Consider the following 23,865-nt stretch of genomic DNA (forward strand, 5'->3'; position numbering starts at 1 on the left):
ATTTGAAACTCAAGGAATTGTGGTAATGAATCTTGTAAACTAAAAGTAAACAAATTAATAAAGAAAAAAAAGAAAAGTAACAGCAAAATATACATTTTTGAAGAAAACACAAAATATAAGACTATTTGTTCTAAACTAATTTAACTAGTTGGGAGATATACTAACATACCTAAAAGAGGAGAGAATAGGCCATGATATAACAACCAATTCCTAGATGCTTTGGTGTGGTTAGTATTGTAGGAAAGGGAGATCAAAGAGGGCTGAAAGTCAGGCAATAAAAATAATAGATTTATAGCTCATATTTTGGTTTACAAAGAGATTCACACATATCATCTCCTGTGATCTTCAAAACTCTTGGAAGTAGGCACTATTATTTTTGTAATTCATTTTAGAGATGAGGAAACTAGAGCTCAGAAAGAATAAGTAATCTGCTCAGGATCACATGTCTCAGTAACTGTCAGAGATGGGATTTGATCCCAGGTCTTTCTGAATCCAGGCCCATTATACTATCCACTATGCTATGCTATCCTTTAGGGAGTAGGTAAATGAGACTTGAGTACCTCACCTCTGTCCACTACATCCTGCTAGTATTGACTGCTGTACCTGGGATCTACTCCATGTTATTACCTGTAGCCCAAAACTAAGATTTTGAGTTGCCTGGAAAGCATCTTAGAATTTTACAAAAAAGCTGGTTCAATCTGGGACCACTAATTTCACTCTGACTCCACTTCAGTAGCTGTTGAAACTGGAATATGGTATGCTCCAGCAGGAAGCAGCAGTACTGAGCAACTTTGGTCCTACGGCCATCCAGGAAAAATGTCTGTATTCCCTTTAGACTGGCTATTAACACCAACGATTATGGCAACATGGTCCTGTTGTGATTTTTTTTGACTGGGGAAGGGGAGTGAAGAGGTGAGAGAAAGAAGAAAGGCTGTACAGTGAATAGAAAGCCCTCTGGAATTATGGGCAGAAATCCTGAGCTGGGATTCCAGCCTAGTTGCTACTTAATATTTTATGGCTCTGGACAAGTCACTTCATCCCTACGATGGTTTTCTCACACACTCTTGGGTGATAATTTTAATCCAATTTCACATTGTTGTTTGTTATTCTTCAGTCGTTAGTCATACCCAACTCTTTGTGACCCACTTGGGATTTTCTTGGCAAAGGCACTGGAGTGGTTTGTCATTTCCTTCTCCAGTTAATTTTATTTTTATCTTTTTGGAGGGCAGTTGGGGTTAAGTGACTTGCTCAAGGTCACATGGCTAGTTTTGTGTTGTGCCTGAGGTCAGATTTGAACTCAGGTCCTCCTGACTCCAGCGTCGGTGCTCTATTCACTACGCCACTGAGCCGCCCCTCCAGTTATAGATGAGGAACTGAGGCAAACAGGGTTAAATGACTTGTCCAGGGTCCCACAGCTAGTAAGTGACTGAGACTAGATTTGAATTTAGGAAGATGAATCTCCCTGAGTTCCGGTCTGACATTTTATGCACTGAGTCACTTACTTGCCCAAATTTCACCTACATAAAAATAATTAAAAACTATAAATAAAACATGCCCACTATGTGAAGACGTGTCCTAGTTCTGGACCTGAGTTAAGACACATCTAGTGATCTTAATTCACTAAAATCTCTGTCATCATGACATGCAGATTAGATTCAACCATAGGTTAAACATAGGCTAAATTTATCACATGGACTAGGGTTGGACTCAACAAATTTGCTTTTAAATTAAGAAGCCAACCCTCAAGTTAGGAGCCAAATAAACTTTTAAAAGTTTTGAGGGAAGAACAAAAAAGAAAGAAATGATTCAGTGGGTCATTAGTTTAAAAACTCAGATAAAACCCCAAATTGAGTCACTGAGGTATTAGCTGTTTGCTGGAATTTAATGTGTCAAGCATGGGCTTAACAAGAACTATTTATGTTCCAGTTACTTAATGAGGTCCATAAAAGGAATAGCTTGAACCAGAACTGGAAGTAAGAGATAGGCCTACATTTGGAGAGATAGTTTTCTGTTAGTAAAAATGAAGTACAGTCTACCACCACAACCTTGATGGTCTGACTTGGCTTGGAATATGTGGGTTTCATAGAAAAAGAAGAAAAACCTTAAAGAATATGAATTACATTGATACACAGAATGATAATCACAGAACCTCAGGATCTAAAGGATCCTCCTCAAAAGCCCTCTAAAGTGTATTCTGTTTCTAACCAGTAATACTCTCTATAGCATCTAGACTGCTGTTTGACACACATGAAGGTATTATAAACAAACAGGTGCATACTCTGTACTGCTCCCTGGAAAAATGGCACTTTTTAAAAAATAAAAGTTGAAGTCAGTCACTGCTTTTTCTGGACAATACATACATCAATTGGGAGTGTGAAGATCACTGAGACCTAACAGCCTAGGGCTTGTTTGCTTTGAAATCTGGCATTGGAGTATCAAGATTTTTATTCTGGTAAAATGCAATTCAACTCCATACTGTCCAGGAGAACAGATGCATGACTGAGTCTGTAGGGTTTCATACCACTAGGTGTCCTCATCGATGAAATGTGTTCTTGTATATCCACCTAGCTGCAATAATCTGAAACTTTCAGAAAGTTACCAATTTATAATTTTAGTCTGAAACAGGTTTGATTAATATACATATTTCTTACTTCCATATTGGCAATTCAATTCAGACTTTACTAACCTATATGCTAGGCACAGGAATATATAGATGAAAAGTATTTCCCTACCCAGGTATTTCATCTAGTTGAAGCATTAACTACTATTATACACAAACACAACCCAAAGTAGAATACAGTGATGATAAATAGGAAGTTTAGACAAAATATTATTGAGAAATTTGAGCACAGAGATCCCTTTCAGATAATGCTAAAAGACAACAGCCAAAAAAGTGATGGCATTTCAAGCAAATGCAGAAAGGCAGAAAAAGGCAGGATGTGATCAAAATACTACTAGCACCTCAATTTGCTTAGAATTAGAGAATATGAAAAGGTTTCAAATGAAATAAAGTTGGAAAGACAGACTGGAGGCAGATTGAATTGGGTGTGAAATAGCAAGCTAAAGAAGCGTATCCATCTTTTACTCTTCCCCACCTCCATCAGGCCCAGGAAGTCTGATTTAACTCTTGGTGCCATCATCCCCGCAAACAAGACAAATTACTGGCTCTAGAGCTAACACATTTTGGAGCCATCTGAAAGTTCTATCATGACTCCACGAAGCAAGTACTGTAGAGCTGCTTTTATAATTAGCTCTTGTGGCAACAAGAAATGTGTGCGGTTACTTTTCTTCATATTTAGTTGTGAGAAAAATTCTATTCAGAGGTTAAATGTTTAGAGCTGGGTCAAAGAAAAACGTTTGGGGAAGCCTACTCTAATTTAATCCAGCTGGTTGAACATATGCTCAATTCTCCCCATTTAAGTTTCTGCTAGAGTTTTTGTTTTTTGTTTTTGCACATAATAGCAGCAGGAGGAAAAATATTTCAATTTCAGATTCACTAACTTCATTACTATGAAATCTTGTTTTCAAGTGCACTGGTGGTTAGCACAATCTGTTTAATTGTATATTGTTAATGATTCATCCCATCCAAGTCACTCACCAAGGAACCAGGGCCTATGGGAATCTATTTCACCACTTCTTTGCTTCTTCCAGGAACAGTGACTCTCTGGACACTGAACTCTGGAGGCTAAGCCTCTCTCATACCACTCAGTTCATATTACCACTCTAACTGGGGCCTCAATTATTCTGATTGGTGGAAAGGAATGAAAATTCAACTGATCTATTATACCTAGCAGGCTTAGGATGTCTTGTCACTTCATCTCTTCATGAACTCCCTCTTCCACCTCAGCATATAATTAATTAGAAGGAAGGCATTCTACTACAGTGGAAAGGAATCTATCCATACCTGTCATTAACTTGTGTTAATATATATATGACCAAAGGCAAATCATCTTTACCTTTTAGAGTCTCTCAATTTCCTTATCTGTATAAGATAAAGAGGTTTGACCAGATGTTCTCTGAGGTCCTTTCCAACGCTAACATTCTTGAATGTCCCCTATGCTTTAAAAAAAAAAGCCATCTCTAGACCCTCCAATATCCAATATCTCCTGTCTCTTTCTCAGTAAAATTCATAGAAAAAGCTGTATCGATTTGTCTTCACTGATTTCTGTCTTTTCAACCACGTCTAATTTGGTTCCTAATATCACTCAACTGAAACTGCCCTCTTCAAAGTTACCAGTGATCTTTTAACTGCCAGACCTGACAGCCTTTTCTCAATTATCAAGCTTTTCAGCATCTCTGCAACAAGTGATACTCTTCTATCTGAGTTTCTGAAGCAGTTAGGTAGCATAAGGGATAGAAGGCTGGATGTGGAGTCAACAAGAACTGCCTTAGATATTTACTAGGTAGATGTGTGACCCTTGGCAAGTCACTTAATTTTTTAGCATTTATTTTCTCATCTGGAGGTAACAGCACCAGTCTTACTAAACTGGAGAGGCTTATCACCATGCTCGCTGTAGGACAATGACATTTTTGAACAGGACCCAGGAGAGAACCCTGAGGAACACTTATAGTTAGAGGCCTGGCATATGGTAAGTAGGTGCTTAATAAACACTTCCTGAGGGGCGGCTAGGTGTTGCAGTGAATAAAGCACTGGCCCTGGAGTCAGGAGAACCTGGGTTTGGATCCGGCCTCAAATACTTAGCACAAAAACTAGCCGTGTAACCTTGGGCAAGTCACTTAATCCCAATTGCCCTCCAAAAGGCAAATAAATAAATAAACACTTCTTGATTAGTTGATATTAGCTGAGTTAGGACCAGGATAGACAAAACAGTTTCCTAAATGTTCAGAGCATAGTTCATTAATGATTGAAATAAAAGCTCAGAATATTGGCCACCACCACATACAAATCAAAAGAAAACACAGTTTTTAAAAGTAAACCAAACTTAAGTTAGCATCTATTGATGCTGAGGTTTGGCTTACAAAATCTCAAATCTCTTTGAAACATGACTTTTTTGGACAACAGCAACAATAAACATAAAATCACCAATACTACTTTCTAATGCAAATGCCAGAATTTCTACAACATTCACAGATATTGTCTTGTGTAATCCTTATGACTAAGAGGCTAATTGTGTTAAGTATTATTATTCCTGTCTAGAGATGTGAGTAAAAGAAATAATTCCAATACACAGAAATGAAGCATTAGGCCTAATTTTCCAAAACTGTAACATAATAATAGGTTATTATTTTAAGCACCTGTGGATTTTTTTTAAAAAATCAATGTTTTGACTCAAATTCCTTTTTATACAATATTTAACCAAGGTCCCCTTATGGACCTCAATTTCCTAATTCATAAACTAAAGGGGTTAGATGAGATAATGCAATTTCAGTCTGTACTGTCCCTTTCTATTTCTAATGTCTATGATTCTATATTCCTTTTTTTATTTATCAGCTAACACATTCCTCCATTTCTAGAATGAAATTTTAGCATAAATTTAAGGCATTTCTGCCACTAGTTTAATTAATCAGGCTTACCTAAGAAACATTATTACCACTAGAGTCTAATTGAAGAAGGGTTTTTTTTCTGATAATTTTAAGGGTTTAAGGAATAAATAATGAAGTCATTCAATTTTGAAACTGCTTACAATTTACCAGATGTGTTCATATCTTAATTTAAAAAATCTTCTGGGAACAAAGCTTATTCCACTCCTTGCCTTTTTCAGGGTATTTAGTGGCTGTGGTTGAAACAGCCCTGGTTAAGGGCAGAGCTTAACTCCTAGGTTCCTGTATGGCCTTTTTATTTAGGGATGCAAAAATGATATACCCTGAAACTGTATGGTGACTGTTCCAAAGGTTAAGGGCAAGGGTGGGGAACCAGTGACCTCAAGGCCATATGTAGCCCTCTAGGTCCTCAAGTGTGACTTGTTGACCGAATCTAAACTTTCCAGAACATTTTTTTCTTTCATTTCCTTTCATTAATGGCTCCAGGCCCCAGGGAGTCTTCTGAGAATGATGGGAATATCACCATATTTCACCTAAAAAGGTCAGGAACTAATGTGACATCCTACTTTTGGATAGAAATGAAGGAAGCAAGAGGGAAGAATGATGGTCTGGACTGGGGAGGAGGAGACAGGAAGGGAAGCTGTGTAAGGAAACATAAATTGTTAATAGAGCCATCATTGTACCTTAAGTAATAATGCTAAATGGATACATCACCTCAGAAAAATATGATTAGATTAATTTCAGATTTATAAAGCATATGTTGTAGAACACACAAAAAATTCTCAGGGAATAGGCTAAATCAATAAGTCAAGTACACACATATATGTCTAATTATACATGTATCTATTTTATAGATATATTTAAATGTTTCTGGTGCTGGAGAAGACTTTTGAGGGTCCCATAGACAGAAAGAAGGTCAAATCAATAAATACTTAGAAAAATTAATTCAAGCTAATATAATATAATAATGAGAAGACGGGCCTCATTGGGAAAGACCCTGTTGTTGGGAAAGATTGAAGAAAGAAGGAAAAGGGGATGGCAGAGGATGAGATGAATAGACAGTTCATGGAAACAAGAAACATGTTTGGATAGACTTTGAAAGACAGTGGAGGATGGAAGGGCCTGTCATGCTATGGTCTGCAGGGTTACAAAGAGTTGGATATGACTGAACAACAGCAACAACATATGTCTCTATATAGGTGTGTGTGTGTGTGTGTATGTAATCTTTATAGGGAAATACATATATATATATATATATATATATACATACATATATATGCCTGAACTCTGTACCTCATGAAATGGTTATAGGTAGGTGTAAGAACATAAAGATAAGGAAAGAAAGGAATAAGGAAAATAATATAGACTCACCAGGATCCTAAGCTCTAAAATTCTATCCATCAATGTCTTCTCATTTTGTGCACTACTTTTCTGTGTTCTTTGAAACATTTCCTTAGAGGATCTGCCCCAATGTTCTAGAAATCTTTCTCTAGATCTTTAAAAAATTTCCAGCTACTAATAATACAACTTTCAGATTGTCCAAGGGTAATCATTCACTCACCTTACATTGCCAGACCACCTCCTTTTCTAATTATGCAAGCCTTGATGATATTTTTTATTTACATAATTTCTGAAACACAAGATATCATTGATAATATTACTTACTCTATTACTCAAATCCATCTTGTGATTCTATTGTTCTTTGGATTGCCTACAATTCTAATTTTTCTCGGATGATGATGTTTTATGATTAAAGCATACAGCCAAGAGAATACTGATGTAAAAAATAAAAAAAGGACTTTTTGGAGGACCGGAAGAATCTTGGGATCATTGAAAGTACCACATAATTTCCAAAATATAATCCAACCTCATATTCTCCTCCTATTTGATTCAATTATTAGATATACCATAATATGGCAGAATCTTGGCAACAAAATCATATGCATAAGTTATTTTCCTCTCTGGAGACAAGACTATCCTATATGTCTGGAAGGATCAATAAGTTTGGGCATTACTTTAATGGAGTATTTCAAGAAGCCACCAATGCCAAAAACATTTGAGATATTTGATAGAAGCATTTTCCTTTCTTGTAACTTTTTTCTTTTGAATTAACAGAAATCTATTTTCTCTGTCACTTCTACAACTTTGGTGTGTGTGTGTGGGGAGAAAAACAAATCACTGGTAACAAATATGCACGGTCAAGCAAAACATAATTCTTTCACTGGCTGTGACTGGAAAATATCTGTCTCATTCTTTGCCCTGAATTCATCATTGTTCTTTCAGAAGGTGGATAACATGCTTCCTCATTGTTATGTTGGGATAATAGATGGTCATTGCAATGATCAGAATTGTTTGTTTTTAAAATGTTCTGGTTCTGCTCATTTCGCTCTACGTCACTTCATACAACTCTTCTATGTCTTACTGAAATCACCTTTCTCTTCATTCTTGTAAGAAAACACTATTCCATTACACTCCTATATCACAATTTGATCAGCCATTCACCAATAGACAGGCATCTCCTCAGTTTCCAGGTTTTTTTTACCAACAAAAATAAATACTTTTGTACATCTTTTCTTTCTTTCATCTTTGAGATAAAGGGCCAACAATAGCATATCTCAGGCAAAGAGCATGAACTTTTTTTTCTTTTTGGAGGGGGAAGGGCAGGGCAATTGGGGTTAAGTGACTTGCCCAAGTCACTTGCCCAAACACTTACGGCTTGTAAGTGTTAAGTGTCTGAGGCCGGATTTGAACTCAGGTCCCCCTGACCCCAGGGTTGGTGCTCTATTCGCTGCACCTGAGCATGAACTTTTTAGTACCTTTTTTTACACATAATTTTAAACTGCTTTCCAGAATGGTTGGACTCATCCAAGTTTTACCAACAGTGCTTTAATGTGCCTGTTTTCCCACAGTCCCTCCTATATGTCATTTTCATTTGGTAAGGGGCAACTCTGCCACTTTGATAGGTGTGAGGTAAAACCTTAGAATTGCTTCAATGGGAATTTCTCTAAATATTAGCATTTTGGATTTTTTTTTCATGTGGCTATAAATAGCCTGGCATTTTTCCCTTGAGAATTGCCTGTTCATATCCTTTAACCATTTATCAGTTGGAGAATGTCTATTATTCTTATAAATTTGAATCAGTTCTTCCAAATTTTGGAAATGAGACCTTTAACAGAGAAAATTATTGTGAAAACTTTTCTCCCAGTTGTTACCATTTTAATATGAGCTTTATTGGACTTGTTTATTATTGCTGTTGTTTATCATTCAATTGTGTCTGACTCCTCATGACCCCATGGACCATAGCACAACAATGCTGTACTTGGGGTTTTCTTGGCAATGATCCTGGAGAGGTTTACCATTTCCTTCATCAGTGGGTAACACATGTAGAGGTTAAGTGACTTGCCTAGGGTCAGACAGCAATAGTATGAGGCTAGATTTGAACTTAAGTCTTCCTGTCTCCAGGTCTAGTGCTCCATTTAACCACCCAGCTGCTTCATTCAGGTTTGATTTGTTTGTATAAAACTCTTTCTATTTTATGTACAAACATACCTTGTTTTATTGCATTTCGTAGATTAAAAAAAAACATATTGAAGGTTTGTGACAATCCTGCATTAAGCAAATCTACTGATGCCATTTTTTTTCCAACAGCATGTGCTCACATTTTATCTCTGTGTCACATTTTGGTAACTCTTGCAATGTTTCAATCTTTTCCCTTATTTATATCTGTTACAGTGATCTGTGTTCAATAATGTTATTATTGTAATTGTTCTGGAGTGCCGTGAATCATGTTCATGTAAGATGACAATCAATAAATCTGTGTGTTATTACTGCTTCACTGACCTGCTATTTCCCATCACTGTCCCTCTTCTAAGGCCTCCCTATTCTATGAGACATAACAATATTGAAATTAGCCCAATTAATAACCCTACAATAGTCTCTAGGTGTTCAAGTGAAAGGAAGGGTCAATTGATATGGCAAACTTCATTGTCTTATTTTAAGAAATTGCCAGTGAGGCTAGGTGGTGCAGTGAATAGAGCACCAGCCCTGGAGTCAGGAGAACCTGAGTTCAAATCCAGCCTCAAACACTTAACACTTACTAGCTGTGTGACCTTGGGCAAGTCATTTAACCCCAATTGCCCTACCCTCCCCCCTCCAAAAAGCAAAAAAAAAAAAAAAGAAAGAAAGAAGGAAATTGCCACAGCTACCCCAGCCTTTGGCAACTACCACCTTGTTTAGTCAACAGTCATCAACATCGAGGCCAGACTGTTCACCAGCAAAAAGATTATGACTTGCTGAAGGCTCAAATGATGATTAGCATTTTTTGGCAATAAAGTATTTTTAATTAAGGTATGAGCATTGTTTTTAAGACATAATGCTATTGCACACTTATTAGACTACAATATACAGCATAGTATATCCAAAAAGTTCATGGGACTTACTTTATTGTGATAGCTTTATTATGGTGGTCTCAAACTAAACCCACAATATTTCTGAGGTTTGCCTATAATCAAAATTATCCACTTTATCTTCTGTGTTCCTTTCTATCCCTTAACTGGCAATGAATTTTTCCTCTATCAGTAGATCTCATGGGCAGTTTTTTCTAATTTCTCTAATTTGCTTAAGATAAAGAGCAGTTTTTACAAATAGCAACTTCAAGTTCACATCTAAGGGGGTCCAAGGAGATATTTCATTCAAGGGTGAGGAAGGTCATATAATGTAATGTTGTATTTATCCAAACACTAAAGCAAGGATAAAGTCTTTTAAGTTGTTGGTGACTAAAGGTAATTTTGCTTTTTGAAACAATAATTTTATTTTTTCAATTAACAAGCACTTAAAAATGATTTCTTCCTCTTACTATCCTTCAGTCCCACGGAGCAAATTTTTTTTAAATCCCTCAACACATAACTGCAAAGTCTAGCAAAACAAATTCTTGCATTAGTTATGTCTGAAAATGTATGTCTCTTTCTGCATTTTAAGTACATCCTAGTCCAACAGTCTTGCCACAATACCATTTAAGTACATCTCTGTCAGGGGGGAAGTGGCATGTTACGCATTCATTCTTTTTCGGATTCATATCATTGCCTTGATTAGAGTTCTACACTCCTTCAAATTGTTTTCCTCTATACTCTTTTTTTTTTTTTTAAGCAATCAGGGTTAAGTAACCTGCTCAAGGTTACACGGCCAGTTATCTCTGGGTGTGGTGCTGAGTGTCTGAGCCCGGGATTCAATCTCCAGGTCGTCCCAACACTGGAGCCGGTACTCTTACTCGCTGAGCCACCTGGCCGCCCCTAAGCAATTGGGGTTAAGTAACTTGCTCAAGGTTACACGGCCAGGTGTTTCTGGGTGGGTGCTAAGTGTCTGAGCCTGGGATTCAATCTCCAGGTCTTCTCAACACTGGAGCCGGTGCTCTTACTTGCTGAGCTACCTGGCCGCCCCTTTCCTCTATACTCTTGACTCTATTGTATAAATTGTTCTACTAATTCTGCTTATTTCCCTGTGCATTAATTTAGAGACCTTCCTAGTTTCCATAGTCCATTTCATCATTTCTTATTGCACTATATAATATTCTGTTACACTCACATAATCAGTCCTCAAAAGGAGGATTCCCTCTTATTTAGGCTCTCCAGAAAAGTTGTTGTTTAGTCAGTTTCAGTAGTGTTTGACTCTTTGTGACCCCTTCTGGAGTTTTCTTGGCAGAGATGCTAGAGCAGTTTTACATTTCCTTCTCTAGTTAATTTTACTGATGAGGAAATGGAGGCAAACAGGGTTAAGTGAACCAGGGTCATACAGCTAGTAAGTGTCTGGAGGCCAGATTTGACCTCAGGTCTTCCTGACTCTGGACCCAGTGCCCTATCCACTCAGCCATCTGGCTGCCCTCTATCAAGAAGATATATGTTTTAAATGTTTTTATACATATAAATCATTTTCCTCTTTCTTTGATTTCTTCAGGATTGTAGGCCTAATAGTGATATAGTTAGGTCAGTTGGTCAGAAAGTTGGTAACTTTCCGGGTAGAATTCCAAACTGCTTTACAGAATGGATAAATTCACAGATCCGACAACAATACTAATGCACTGAATCAGGGTTGGATAAGAAATAGGATTTAGACTGAACTAATCCGCCATTACCTGCAATTGACCTGATACTGATGCTTCAGTTAGCATAGTGCCTTCCCTATCTATCATATCTTTCCGTCACAGACTGCTATTATGTATACCATTCATTTTCCCAATGAAAAATAGTCTGGCCATTAATTATCCCTTCTTCTAGGTGAAATCTTACATGTCTTTGTGACCTGCCCCATGATACAGGAGGGAATTAATAATACAGATAATAATTACTACAGATAAAATGATCCCCATTTTATAGATGATAAAACTAAGGCTCAGAATGGTTGCTACTTGTCTATGGTAATACAGATAGCAAATACCAGAAGTGAGTTCTGAACCCAGGTCTTCCTAACTCCTAATCTAATACTCTTGCCACAATACCAAAGTGAAGTTTATTAATAAGAACCAACAATTTCAATAATTGGTAGTGCTATGATTTTTATATTGTAAAGAAGTCATCCAGATCACAAAGCTCCTAAAAGTTAAAGGAGGGGGAGCGAAAGTGATTCTCCTCTACTTCTCTAACATCTTTCCATTATTGGGCAATAGCAGAAGTGACTGCCCATGCTACCATGAACTACAGTCAGAAGTGGGATGGGAAAGCAATTCAGTATCATATTCAGTATCATATCATGTCATGGTCAACAGCAGCAGAAAAACAGCAGCACTTATCTTTTAGTCATAGACAGATAAGCAGAGGGAGAGCGTGTAAACTCACTTCTTGACCACAACAACCAAAAGAATTTTTTTTTCTCAACTACAAAAGCATCAAAATGACTTTTATCTTTCAAGGGAAGTAGAAAGGAGAAATGTACTGTATCAGAAAAGAAAGAAAAGTGAAAAGGCAGGGAGGTGACTGAACGAAGAGAGGACAGAAGTAGCAAAAACTGAAAAAAAATGGAATGGGAAAGGAAAAGAAAAAAGATCATTTGTGGTCTATGTAGTAATTATAGGGTGACTCCTCTTTACATCCATAAAGAATTGTCATTTATTCAAGTCTCAAGTCTTGCCTTGAAGTTTTCTTATTACTCTTAAAACTAGTCTAAACAACAATCTTGCTAAAAGTTCTTATTAAGCAGAATTTCATGTTATGTAACTGATCATGAGGCATTAAACCCAAAATACTTTAAGGAAAAAATATGTTCTACATTTTAATATTTCAAGTATTTCTTATGCAATTTATTTCCTCATGATGTATTTATTATATTTAATAACTTAATTTCTTGGATGAGTAATGAGGCAATAATATAGATCACCAATATTAAAATTATTTTAGATGACATTTTCTATGGTGCTTTCAGTTCATTTCCAGAAACAAAGATTTCAATGAAAGTATTTCAAGTAATGAAATAATTTCCTTTATGAAAAACCTTTATTTACGATGTTGTTAAATGTTTGCTGAAGTAATTATATTCTAACTTTATAAGCAAAAATAAAAAAAATCACTGTAATGTTTTCATTATATTTTTCAAAATATGGAGCAACCTTTATTATATATTTAAATGACTATTATATTTAAAAGAAATAGCAAGCAGATTGTAAATAATAGATTTGCAGTTTCATGTGCAAACATCTTTTATGTTATACTATATTATGGAAATGCTTGTTTTATTCTGTAAATAAAAATAAAATTCAAAAAACATCAATGAAAAAAATATGGAACAAAAAATCTAGGTATGTTTCTTTCTACTAATAATAAAAAGCTAAAAGTAAAAATGTCATCATCACAGGTAAAATTGATTATTCTTGATTATTATTGAGACATAGAATCTGCTCGTTCTTTCTCAGAGAAGTAGCATGGTGTATTAGAAAGAACCCCAGACTAAGGAGAACAAAGAAACCTGAATCTTGGCAGAGTGGAAAGAACACTGGCTCTGGAGCCAGATAATCTCGGTTTTAGTCCTGCTTCTGACACTTATTACCTTCATGACCTTGAGCAGGTAGTTTAACTTCAGTGGACCTTAAATGGCTTTTGAAGTCCTTTCCAACTCTAAATCATGATCTATGAACTCAGGGAGAAACTTGTGCTCTGCTTCTCATACTTGCATAAACAAGTCACATTCTCATCTTTAGTGGAGATAATAATACTTAAAGTATGTAAAAAACCTTCAAATGAGAATATATACTAAGCAGTGTGTAAACCTGGACAACATCTTGAGCCAGGATGGTGCAGGACCTCAAGTTCATGGTGTTAGGATAAGTTGCTGAAACAGTACCTGCCCTCCAGGAGCTTTCATTCCATCAAGAAAGCCAATGTATTCATATATAAATGCATACATATATTAGAATAGGTATACAGAATGAATACAGGGTAATTTTTGAGGGTGGGATACACTAGCAGCTGGGGGATCAAAAAATGCCCCAAATAGAAAGTGGTGCTTGAGCTGAGTTTTAAAGAAAATTATTCTGAGCAGTATGAGTATGGAGAAAAGTATATTTCAGGGCATGAGGGATACCCTGGGAAAAGGTATGGAGATGCAGTGTAGGGGATGGAATGTCAGATGAGGAATAGTCCTGAGGCCAGCCTGGTAGAAGCACAGAGTGTATGAAAAGGAATGATATATCAAGACTGGAAGGCTAAATTGGAGCACCTAGTTCTCAAGACCAGTACAGGAAGAAATATGCAGTGCTAGAAGGGCAGTAGAGAAGGCAGGATAAATTCCCATACTGGCTCCTTTCTCCCTAAATTAAAAAAAAAGCAGCATCCTTAAAAAAGAGAAAGACTGTGATAGAGACACAGAAATTGCAATGCAGGCTGAAATCAATACATGAGAGGTCTAAGAAGAATGCCATATCAAAGATGGAGAGGCATGCATTGAAGTCTGCAATATTGTATGGGCCAAGGCTAGGCTATAGAGGGTTGTCAAATTTAGTTTGAACAAAGAGTCAGAGAAGGGAAATGGTAAAAGATAAAGCTTTAAAGGTGGATTAAAGTTAGTCTTGAATGTCAGGATTAAGGATTTATCAGCAAGCACTGGGGATTCACCTCCCAGAGGATATAGAAGCTAATATCTATAGAAAGAAGGGTACTCAGGGCTCTGGGAATTAAAAGAGATAAAGAATGATCTAAGCCTGATTTTATTCCTCATGAGTAGTGTATAGTGGGAAAAGGAAGTGGATTTGAATTCCAACTCTGCCACATTTCTACATGACCTTGAACAAATCACTCAATCTGAACTTCAGTTTCTTAATCTGAAAATTTAGGGAATTGGATTAAGACTTCTAAGGGTCCTACTAGCCCTATGATCTATTGTTATTGAGAAGCAGTGATATGCTAGCACAGATGAACTTTGTACCCCAAATATGACCGTCATTTTTAGAGAACACTGGGTATTTTTTGATAAGAAAACACACAGAGAGAATTAAAATATTTAAAGGTAATTTATATCTTTTAAATGCCCAAAATATTATTAAGACAATTGTCATGAGACTATGATAACCCTAAGTATATTTATATCATGGGTTTTAAAAAATTATTTTCATTATACATACACATATATAGAAACTGACAGAATCTCTAAATTATAATAAGGAAACTCTAAAATTTCTTTTTTCTTCTTATTTTTGTTAAGTTGATATGCAAAATCAAATATCAAAGTTTTACTCTGAGGTCTGAGTGGAGGTGATTTAATCCAGGTTCTTCAAGGGAAGATCAGCTCTGTCAGTTCCCACTAGAAAACCGCAAGCATACACCTGGTGACACAATACAGAATATCCAAGAACCAGCTTAAAAAATATGGAGGCAGCTTGACTACAAAGTGATTCATTTTTCAGCCACAGTAGCTAAGGCATAGAGAGGGCAAGATCTTCATCAGCAGAGTGTGTTTTAACAACAATGAAATCATAAATACTATTAAAGAATGAAGAAACTGAAAAAAAATAGAGCAAGGTTTTTAAAAGTATAAATCAGGGGTCTATGAATTTTCAAAAAATATTTCCCTAAGTATTTCAATATAATTGGTTTTCTTTGAAAGACAGTGTATTTTATTTTGTGCATTTAAAAATATTATTCTGGACTTCTGGGAACCAAGATGGCAGAGTAAACAAATTGCCATAACTCTCCTATATTCATCCCCAAACAACCATAAAAGAGCTCCCAAACAAATCCTGGAATGCAAGAACCAGCAAAAAAGATGTGGTGAAACAATCTTTTGGTCTAAGAAACTTGAAAGATTGGCAGGAAAGGTCTGTAACACTTGGGTAAAAGGGGAATGCAATCCAGGGCAGAAGACTTCCCAGTAAGCCCCACCTCAGCAAACCAGTGGGAGATCCTGAGCCCCAGTGTGATGGAGCAGGCAAACACCAACCCAGGACCCCTCACATACCTAAGGATAGCCGTGGGGATTTGCAGACTCAAGCTCTGGAACCACTTCAGCCTAGCCCCAGGGAAACAGGTAGTGATCATACCTCTATGTGCTTACCAGTGCAGCCCCAGAGAAATGGAGAAACACCCCACCAGTCTCAGCACACACCAGACATTAGCACTAGGACCCTGGCTCATCACAGGTAAGCTGCCAGACCCCATGGCCTCCAGAAACACTAGTCACCCCCCACCCACCCTCTTAGCACAGCACCAGACACAAGGGTCCCCCATGGGTCTGAAGGCAATATCAGTGCAGTATCAGGTAAAAAGACAGGGCCTCCAACCCCTGGCACAAGAAGTCTGAGACAGTGCCCCTTCCACCCTGGAAGCAGAGTTCAAATTTGAAAGAGAGGAAAAAGGCCAAAAACTATGAACAAACAAAAAAGAATATGGCCATAGAAAATATTAAGGTAACCAGGAAGATTAAGACACAAACTCAGAAGAGGACAATAGCATCAAAACACCTATGGGCAAAACCACAAAGAAAAATGGAAATGGTGTCAAATCCAGAAAGAATTCACAGAAGAGCTCAAAAAGGAACTTAAAAATCACATAAGAGAGGTAGAAGAAAAATTAGGAAAAGAAATGAGAGCTATGCAAAAGAATTATGAAAAAAGAACAGCTTGGAAAAAGAAAATAACTGCTTAAAAAGTAGAATTGGCCAAAAGGAAAGAGAGATACAAAAAAAAGCCACTGAAGAAAACAACTCCTTGAAAAGTACAATTGACCAAATGGAAAAAGAAGTACTAAAGCTAACTGAGGAAAACAACTCTTGGGCAAGTGGAAGCTAATGACTGCATGAGACATCAAGAATCAATTAAACAAATTCAAAACAATGAAAAAATAGAAGAAAATGTAAACTACCTCGTGAGAAAAACAACTCACCTGGAAAATATATCTAGGAGAGACAATATCAGAATCACTGGACTCCCCAAAAGCTGTAGGAGGACCTGGCCAGCATGTTTCAAGAAATTATCAAGGAAAACTGTCCTGATATCCTAGAATCAGAGGGCAAAACAGGCACTGAAAGAATCCACCAATCACCTCAGGAAAGAGATCCCAAAATAAGAACTCTAAGGAACATTATAGCCAAATTATAGAACTATCAGGTTAAGCAGCTGACCAGAAAGAAACAATTCAAATATTAAGGAGCCACAATCAGGATTACACAGCACTTAACAGCTGGAACATTAATGTATCAGAGGTCCTGGAACATGGTATTCTGGAAGGCAAAGGAGCTAGGATTACAATCAAGAATCATCTATCCAGAAAAATTCAGCATAATATTTCAAGGGAGAAAATGGTTATTCAATGAAATAAAAGAATTTCAAGATTCATAAGAAGTCCAGAACTGAACAACAACAAAATGATCTCCAATATCAAGACCTAAGAGAAGCCTAAAATGGAAGAGGAAAAGGAAAAGAAAAGATAAGGGATTCAATGGAGTCAAACCGTTCACATCCCCACATAGGAAAATGATACTTGTAATTCTTAAATATTGTACCACTACAGCTAGAAGGACTTTACATAGACAGAGGATATGGGTATAAAGTGAATTCAGGGGAATGACCTAAAAATAATTAAGGGATGAGAAAGAGGGGTATACTGGGTGCAGAATGAAGGGAGAGGTAGAATGGGTAAGTTATGTCACATGAAAATGTGTGAAAAACCTATTACAGTGAAGGAAAAGACAGGAGGGTAGGCGATGGGCATCACATGAACCTTGCTGTCATCAGCATTGGCTCAAAGAGGGAATAATATACACAATCAAATGAATATAGAAATCTATCTTACTTAACAAGAAGGTAGGAGGGGAGGAGATTAAGTAAAAGGTGGGGGGACTAAGAGAAGAGAGTGCTGGGGGAGGAGGTAGACAGAAGGAAAACACTGTAGAGGAGGGAATGGGTGAAAGGAGAGGAAGGGAAAACAGGAGAAAAAAATAGAATGAAGTGAAATGCACATTCAATAATCATAATTGTGAATGTGAATGTGATGAACTCTCCCATAAATCTGATGATAGCAGAGGGGAGCAAAAACCAGAACCCCACAACACAATCCTACGGGAAGCACACTTGAAGCAGACACACACAGAGTAAAGGTAAGGGACAGGAGCAGAATCTACTATGCTTTAGGGGAAGTAAAAAAAAAGCAGGGGTAGCAATCCTAATTTCAGACAAAACAGAAGCAAAAATAGACCTGATTAAAAGAGATAAGAAGGAAACTACATCTTGCTAAAAGGTATCATAGACAATGAAGTAATATCAGTACTAAACACATATGTGCCAAGTGGTTTAGCATACAAATTCTTAAAGGAGAAGTTAAATAAGTTACAAGTTCATGACCAAATGAGAGATGGAGAGTATTATGAAATATAAAATCGATAATTTTGATTATATTAAATTAAAAAGCTTTTTCACAAACAAAACTAATGCAACCAAGTTTAGAAGGAAAGCAGAAAAGCTAAGAAACATGCTTTAGAGCAAATGTCACTGATAAAGGCCTCATTTCTCAAATATACAGAAAACTGAGTCACATTTACAAGAATACAAGTCATTCCCCAAATGATAAATGGTCAAAGGATATGAACTGACAGTTTTCAGATAAAAACATCAAGGTTATCTATAGGCATATGAAAATGAACTCTAAAAAACTTTTGATCAGAGAAATACAAATTAAAACAAATCTGAGGTACCCCCTGATACCTATGAGACTGGCTAATATGACAAAAAAGGAAAATAATAAATGTTGGAGAGGAGTAAGAAAATTGTGACACTAATGCACTGTTGGTGAAGTTGTGAACTGATCCAACCATTCTGGGGAACTATTTGGAACTATGCCCAAAGGCAACAAAAGTGCACACACCCATTGATCCAGCAACACCACTACTAGGTCTGTATCCCAAAGAAATCATAAAAAAGGAAAATGGACCTACATGTGCAAAAAATATATATAGCAAGTCTTTTCATGGTGGCAAAATATTGGACGCTGAGGGAATGCCCATCAACTGGGGGATTGCTGAACAAGCTGTGGTATATGAATGTTGGGCAATAAGAAATGATGAACAGGCAGATTGCAGAAAAAACTGGAAAGATTTGTACAAACTGGTGCAAAGTGAAATGAGCAGAACCACGAAAACATTGTACACTATGTCAGGAACATTGTGTGATGATTGACTATGATGACTCAGCTCTTCTAAGCAACACAATGATCTAAGACAAGTACAAAGGACTCACGAAGGAAAATACTATCCACATCCAGAAAAAGAACATATAGACTCTGAATGCAGATCAAAGCTTACTTTTTTCACTTATTTTATTCTTTTTGTGTTTATTTTTGATCTGTTTCCTCTTCACAACTGTGACTAATATAGAAATATGTTTTACATGATAGCACATGAATAACTATATCAAATTGCCCACCATTTTAGGAAGAGGGGAGGGAGAGAGGGAAAAAAAATTGAAACTCAAAGTCATGTAAAATGAATACTAAAAATTGTATTGACATGTATTTGAAGAAAAAATAAGATACTATTAAAAATTTTAAAAAATAACATGCAAAAAAATAAAAATATCATTCTGTTCATAGGCTTTACTCACTAGACTACGAAAAGGGTCCATGACACCAAAAAGATTAAGAATCACTGATATAGGGTGATGCTAGGTCCTACATAACGCATTGTATTTATCAAAAACACAAACTCTATCCTCTCATGGAGTTTACTGTCTAGTCTTCTCCTTCTATAACCCTATGTTATTTTGTCATTATTGTCCATTAATTTCTACTTAAAATATGGAAGTACAAAAGTATTGAGAGATTGAGGGGGTGTTTTCAAGACAATTGGGCTCCCTCCCACATATTCCTTGATCCAGTGACCAAGGACTCTTTGCTCTTCCTCATAAGCTACACTCTAACAACTCTAGGAATTTCTGCTAGCTGTCCCCCAGACTTTGCCCCCCAGATTTCCCCTGGAACTCTTTCCTTTCTCACCTCCATTTCCTAGCTTTCCTGGATTCAGGTATCGGAATTTTAATCTTGCAAAAAACCTTTCCCATCCTTCCTTCATGAGAGGGCTCTGTGTGTGTGTGTGTGTGTGTGTGTGTGTGTGTACGCATGCATGTATATATCTGTATCTTTTTTGAACTTAATTGCACATTGTCTCCCCAATTGACTATGAGTTCCTTGGAAGTAGGTACTTTTTTTTCCTTTTCTTTGTATCCGTGGTGCTTAGTATGGCGCCTGTCACATAATAGGGGCTTAATGGATGCTAATCCACTTGAATTTATGGTAGGAGAAAGACTGTAAGGTCTATGAGGACAGGAACTATACTTTAGATGTTATATCTCTCCTAGAACCTAGAACAGTACTCTGCACAGAGTAATTGCTTAATATTAAATTATGATTTCCTGCAAAAGCAATGTTCTGATGAATGACTCCTGGAGCACAGTTTACTGGGGGAAAATTTTATTGCTAGAGCTACAAAGACAAAATTTTTTAAAAACTTTGTCTTTGTGTCTTTAGTAATTATGTTATGCCTTGCACATAGCATCTACTCAGTCACATGGAACAAAGGAATCATTGGACTTGGAGTGAGGAAAACCTGAATTCAAATTCCATTTCTGAAACTTACTTCAGCTTCCTTATCTGTAAAATGAGGATGATAATACTTGTAGTAACTACCTTACAGCATCATTGTGAAGATCATTGTAGCATGATCATTTTGCAAACTTTAAAATGCTATATAAAGCTTAGTGATTATGATTATCAACAAATGTTTGCTGAAAAAGAAATGAAATAGGTTTGGGTTCCATATTGCTATGAGTATCATAAAATACTTCAAGGATATGAAGAACCAAATACAAATACCTATAAAGGTCTTTACCCTCTCTATACAGAAAAAAGTCAGAAGAGACACCAAAATAACTTGAAATTTGTTTCTTCACTCTGTCAAGAACCCCTTGATAACAATGATCAAATCTTTCTGAAGAACTTAAATGTTACAACACATTTCTTTTTTCCCCTGAGGATAGTTGAAAATGGCCTCAAGGATCATGGAATGGCTAACATTATTTTAAAGCTATATTTTAGCTGTTATCATGAACATGATCTGAATCTACTGTGAAACAACTAACTGCAACTCCCCACACTTTTGTCTGTAGATAATTTTAAGACTGGTTTGAATGTCACTGGCAAATTAAGTAATGCAACAGTTTAAAAAGAGTTTCTTATTCCCCTCAAAACACTTTATTCCAATCTGACTACCAGGTAAGTAAGTGAAGCTATAATAAGTTACACAAATCCCAGCCTGGAGAACTGTGGCCAACCAAAAGAAGTGAAAAGGATCTAGGAATTTTCACGTTCTGAGTTCAATATTGGTTCACAGTGTGAGACATAAGGCAAAACAGTTGACGTAATTTTAAGGCTGAATTCAAGAAGCAAAGTTTGCAAAACAAGAAAGGCACCAGTTCCAATATACTCCACCCTTGTCAGATGACATCTGAAATATTTTGTTTAGCTCTGGGTACTACATTTTAGGAAGAATACTGCTGAGCTTAAGTATGCCCACATTGACAAGAGGACTGAAGATCCTGCCAAAGTTAGCAACAGAAGGAAGCAGAGGATATTCAGTCTGGAGGAGAAAAGACTTATAGGATTTTGTTCAGTTGTTTCAGTCATATTCAACTTTTACAACCCACTTGAGGGTTTGTTTGTTTTTTGACAAAGATGCTGGAGTGGTTTGCCATTTACTTCTCCAGGTCAAAGACAAACAGAGTTAAGCGACTTGCCAGAGTCACATATCTAGATAGTTAGTGTCTGAGGTCAGATTTGAACTTAGGAAGTTGAGTCATCTTGACTCCAGTGCCAGAACTCTATCTACCATGCCACCTAGCTGGGGACACAAGATAGCATTTGAAGGTCTGTCATTTAGAAAGGGAATTACACTTGTTTTTCATAGCTCTGGATGACAGAAGTGGGAATGGTGGGTAAAAGCTGTCGAGAGGCAGATTTCAATTTGATGTATGATAAAACTTCCTAATAATTTACACGGTATAATGGTAGAATGGGATAGATGCTTCAGGAGATGGTGAATTCTTCTTCACTGAAAATTCTCAAGAGGAGGCTGAAAGATGAATTGTGGAGTACATTGTAGAGGAAATGCTTAATGAGCTATATAAATTAGAGTAGATGACTGACCTCTCTGAGCCCTTAAAATTCTATGATTCTCTTTGTTTTCTACTGACAGTACAAAGCTAGAAACTGGCCCTCCCAAGGGAGCAATATGGTCCAGTAAAAGGCAAGGAAACACAAAACTGAACCAAGAAGAATAATATATATTTTGAGAATTAATATAATATCAGTAGCATTCTATATAAAAAGAACATTTAGTGAGCAGTAGGAATACCAAGTGCTCCTTTAAAGCGATGTGTCTACTCTTAGAGTCAAATACAGTTTCTTGAACAGTTTCTTCAGTGACATCTATGACACCTTTAAAGTGCCAAAGAATTACCAGTGCTCTACCTATATCCAATATTTGCGATAATTCAACTTCCTTGCATTGGACAAAGACAGGTAATGGATAGGTGAGATGAAGCGGAGGAAGGAGAACTGTAATCAGGGTGGATACATGGGCCTCAACGTAAATAAAAAGCACACCTTAAAATCACACAGCAAGATCATGGTTCAATTAGAAAACACATTAACAAAGTACTTTCACATACCTTATATAATCCTCAGAAAAATTCTGTAAAGTTGGTCTTATGGGTATTAGCATCTCCTGTTAGCAGATGAAGAAATTTGAGGCCCAGAGAGATTAAGTGATTTCTCCAAAGTCACACAACCAGTCACTGGGCTCCAGTGCTGGTCTTCTCCATAAAGTAGCAGGCAGACCAACTTAATAGAGTTTATTGAGCACAGATGTTTAACAAATGTTTGCTGAACTAAATCCAATACAGTGTAATCAGATATAATAGGATTCTTCCCATTAGTGGGTATTTGGATAACTGAGGGGTAAGCATACTTATTGCCACCTGCTACTTTAGAATGAATAGCTAAAACTATGAGCCATTACTTGTATAGAAGAATAGACTTTGTCATCTATTCAACCACACCTGCATATTTCATTCCAGATTATAGTACCTTGTATGTAACAAACACTCAATTAATATCGCTTATTAATAATCACCACCAACACCATCTTTGAACACAAGGACCTGTAGAAAGAACACAGGACTTAGAGCGAGAGAGAAGACCTGGATCTGAATCCTGACTGACTGGGAAATTCCATTCATTTCTCCGAACAATAGTTTGGTCACTTACAAATTAAGCAAGCTGTTTCTCACACTATTGCCCTCACAAAGTTGTCATAATGAAAGCACTTTGTAAAAGTTAAATCTTTATCTACACGTGATCCCACAGACTTAATAATTTTGACTCAGGGACAACTATAGCAACAGTTAACCTTCCCTCCCCTCAAGGGAAGAGATTTTCCATGTATTAGAAGCAGAGCCAGAAACCAGGTCTTCTTAATTTCAAGGCTAGCCGTCTTTTTATTCCCCATACCATACTGCCTCAACAACAGACTAACAAACTTATGAACATTTTAAAGATAAATATTTTAAAATAACTTTTATTTAAAAGTACTGTACACTGATGGAAAGCAGTTTGTGCCCCATCAGTGTTCTTCATTGGAACTTTGAAATTGCATTGATTTTTTTTACTTAGTATTTGCTGCCACCCCCAGGATCAAGTATGAAGTGCAAGCTCTCCGTACTGTCAACAAAAAAAAGCAAACAAACATTGAATTTCTCTTTCCTGCCAGGCTTATTGGTATTTACTGGAATAGCCACCTCATATGTCAACCCCCTTCCGGATGTTTCCATGGAAGTGTAGAGAA

General features: G+C 36.7%; 1 protein-coding gene across 1 annotated transcript in view; it reads right to left on the minus strand.

Annotated features, from left to right (window-relative positions):
• Positions 1-23,865, minus strand: part of GNAL (G protein subunit alpha L) — a 529,947-nt gene that overhangs the window by 443,460 nt on the left and 62,622 nt on the right. The gene's annotated exons all lie outside the window — the stretch shown is intronic.

Source organism: Petaurus breviceps, unplaced genomic scaffold (genome assembly GCF_028583685.1).
Source record: "Petaurus breviceps papuanus isolate PSGF00001 unplaced genomic scaffold, PetGlider_PUasm1.0 38, whole genome shotgun sequence".
NCBI classification, from domain to species: Eukaryota; Metazoa; Chordata; class Mammalia; order Diprotodontia; family Petauridae; genus Petaurus; species Petaurus breviceps.